This window comes from Pseudorca crassidens, chromosome 13 (genome assembly GCF_039906515.1).
Source record: "Pseudorca crassidens isolate mPseCra1 chromosome 13, mPseCra1.hap1, whole genome shotgun sequence".
Classification (NCBI taxonomy): Eukaryota; Metazoa; Chordata; class Mammalia; order Artiodactyla; family Delphinidae; genus Pseudorca; species Pseudorca crassidens.
The window spans coordinates 83,924,218-83,927,967 of record NC_090308.1 but is presented as its reverse complement, the minus strand read 5'-3'; the positions used below and the strand labels follow the sequence as shown (position 1 = coordinate 83,927,967).

The 3,750-nt window shown below is 35.7% G+C and overlaps 1 pseudogene; it reads right to left on the bottom strand.

The window, feature by feature from the left end:
• Window positions 1-2,855: 2,855 nt before the first annotated feature.
• LOC137204909 (ras-related C3 botulinum toxin substrate 1 pseudogene) lies at window positions 2,856-3,502 on the bottom strand (annotated as a pseudogene).
• Window positions 3,503-3,750: the final 248 nt, after the last annotated feature.

Genomic DNA, 3,750 nt, shown 5'->3' with positions numbered 1-3,750 from the left:
CATAATTTGGATATCATCCCCTTATCAGATATATAATTCACAAATATCTTCCCCCATTAAGCAGGATGGCTTTTCATTTGTTGGTCGTTTGGTTTGCTATGCAGAAGCTTTTTATTTTTATGTAGTCCAACTGGTTTATTTTTGCTTTAGTTGTGTTTGCTTTGGGGGTCAGATCCAAAAGTTCCACATAAACACCAATGTCAAGGAAGTTACTGCCTATTTTTCTTCTAAAAGTTTTATGGTTTCAGGTCTTACATCCAAGTCTTTAATTCATTTTGAGTTAATTTATGCATATGGTGTAAGACAGGGATCCAGTTTCATTCTTTTGCACATGTCTATACAGTTTTTCCAATACCCTTTATTGCAGTATCTATTATCTATCCTTTCCCCATTGTATACTCTTGGTTCTTTGTCATAAATTAATTGACCATATATGTGTGGGTTTATTTCTGGGCTCTCTATTCTGTTTTGTTGATCTATGTGTCTGTTTTCATGCCAGTATCATACTGTTTTGACTACTGTAGTTTTGTAGTATAGTTTGAAATCAGGGAGCATGATTCCTCCAGCTTTGTTCTTCTTTCTCAAGATTGCTTTGGCTATTCAGGGTCTTTTGTTGTTCCATACAAATTTTACAATTATTTGTCCTAGTTCTGTGAAATATGCCATTGATATTTTGGTACGGATTGCATGAAATCTGTAGATTTCTTTGGCTAGTATGAACATTTTAACAATATTAATTGTAATCTATGAGTACAGAATATCCTTTCATATATCAATTTCCTTTACCGGTGTTTTATAGTTTTCAATATACAGGTCTTCACCTCCTTGGTTAAAATTATTTCTAGGTATTTTATTCTTTTTGATGAAATTGTAAATGAGATTTTTTCTTCATTTCTCTTTTGATATTTCATTATTACTATATATATAGAAATTAAACAGATTTCTGTATGTTTATTTTGTATCCTGCAACTTCATTAAATTCATTTATTAGTTTTAACAGATTTTTGGTGACATCTTTAAGGTTTTCTACATATTGTATGATGCTATCTGCAAATAGTGACAGTTTTCTTTTTTCCTTTCCAATTTGGATGGTCTATCTTTCTTTCTTTCTTTCTTTCTTTCTTCCTTCCTTCCTTCTTTTCTTTCTTCCTTCCTTTCTTCCTTCCTTTCTTTCTTTTTCTTTCTTTCTTTCTTTCTTTCTTTCTTTCTTTCTTTCTTTCTTTCTTTCTTTCTTTCTTTCTTTCTTTCTTTCTTCCTTCCTTCCTTCCTTCCTTTCTTCCTTCCTTGCTTCCTTCTTTCCTTCCTTCCTTCCTTCCTTCCTTTCTTTCTTTCTTCCTTTCTTCCTTTGTTTCTTGTCTAAATTTTGTGGTTAGGATTTCCAATACTATGTTGATTAAAAGTGGTGACAGTGGACATTCTTGTTTTGTTTTGTTTTGTTTTTCCCTGATATTAGAGGAAAAACTGTCAGTTTTTCATTGTTAAATATGATATTAGCTATAGTTTTGTCATATATGGCTTTTATTACGTTGAGGTACATTCCTTCTATGCTCACTTTATTGAGAGTTTTTATCATAAAGGAGATGATCATATGATTTTAATCTTTCATTTTTTAATGTGATGTATCACATTGATTGATTTATTGATGTTGAACCATCCTTGTATCCCAGGGTTATATATCTTACTTGATCATGGTATTTTATCCTTTTAGTATATTGTTGGAGTCAATCTGCTAATATTTTATTGAGGATTTCTGCATCTATTTTCATCAGGTATATTGACCTGTAATTTTCTTTTTTGTGGTGTTCTTGTCTGGTTTTGATAACAGGTTAACACTGGCCTTATAAAATGAATTTGGAAGTGTTCCTTCCTCTTCAATTTTTTGGTAGAGTTTGAGAAGTATAGCTATTAAATCTTCTTTGAATATTAGTAAACTTCACCAGGGAAGCCATCTGTTCCTGCACTTTGATTTGTTGGGAAGTTTTTGGTTCAATATCCTTACCAGTAATTGGTCTATTTAGATTTTCTACTCTATCATGATTCAGTCTTGGAAGATCATATGTCACTAGGAATTTATTCCTTTCTTTTAAGTTGTCCTATTTGTTGGTGTATGATTGTTCATAGTAGACTCTTATGATCCTTTGTTTTCCTGTCATGTTAGGTGTAATTTTTTTTTAAATATATATTAATTAATTTTATTTATTTTTGCTGTGTTGGGTCTTCGTTTCTGTGCGAGGGCTTCCTCTAGCTGTGGCAAGCGGGGTCCACTCTTCATCGCGGTGCGCGGGCCTCTCACTATCGCGGCCTCTCTTGTTGCTGAGCACAGGCTCCAGACGCGCAGGCTCAGTAGTTGTGGCTCACAGGCCTAGCTGCTCCGTGGCATGTGGGATCTTCCCAGACCAGGGCTCGAACCCGTGTGCCCTGCATTAGCAGACAGATTCTCAACGGCTGTGCCACCAGGGAAGCCCCCTAGGTGTAATTTTTTTTTTTCTTTCAATTTTGATTTTATTTGAGCCCCTTTTTTTTTTCCCTTGGTGTGTCTCACTAAAGGTTTTTCCAATTTTGTTTGTCTTTCCAATGAACCAATTCTTAGACTCACTGATCTTTTCTATTGTTTTTTTTACAGTCCCTATCTCATTTATTTCTATTTTGATCTTTATTATTTCCTTCCTTCTACTAACTTTGGGTTTTATTTTTTGTTTGTTTTTTCTAGTTCCTTTAGGTGTAATGTTAGATTGCTTATTTGAGATTTTTCTTATTTCTTGAGGTAGGGCTGTATTACTATAAACTTTCCTCTTAGAACTGCTTTTACTACATGCCATAGATTTTGGAATGTTTTGTTTCTATTTTCATTTGTCTCAAGGTATTTTACAACAGCAGGTTCTCTTTCTCTTCTTGATGGAAGGTGGGCACCAGACTGCTGGAAAAGCTTTATCTCACACTCTCTTGAGGACTCATTGTGTGAGGGCAGAGCACCCCAGGTTTTACAACAATGATCACCTGGCTATGGCTAAACCCTGGGGGTCATCATGGGAATCAGCTTCTTCTCCTTAGTTTCTTCATTGCATCTTTATCATCCCTAAGATCAAGCCCTGGATGATGGGAGTGTTGGTATCCTGGGGTTGCACTTCAGGATACCACTTTGCACAAATATCTATAAATGATGCCAAACTCATAAGACAAAAGTAAATAAGAATACATTTGTTTACAGATAGGATAGGGGACATAATCTGTCATCATATTCTTGTCCAGCTATATCCATAAACCCAGATTCAACAGTTTTCCATCTGCTATAACTTTTCCAGAATCATTGTCAAAAAGAGTGGGGATGTATTCTCCAGGAAATGCACTGGTTGTGTAACTGATCAGTAGGCAAGTCTTACCTGCAGCTCCAGCCTCCAACCTCCACACACTTCACGGCCTCTCTCAGGACTGTGGTGGCTGCTGCAGTGCTTGAATGCTGAGGTGAGAAGTGGCAGGCCCTGATGCCAGGACCACTGTTCATGCCATCTCCCTCTCCAGCTAACATCAGAAAGCCTAAGCTCAGTAGCCACCACCAGTCAAATATGGGTAGAATTGTTCTTTAACTGTGAACAGATAGGTTGCTTATTCAACTAAATAATGACACTAGCTGTGATCATGGGAGTCACTTAACCTCCCTGACTCTATCTTTCTTCTTATTTAAATGCATGTATTTTGCTCTATCATTTTTATATTCTAAGATAAAAGCCATATGGTTAAGCAACAGAAGTA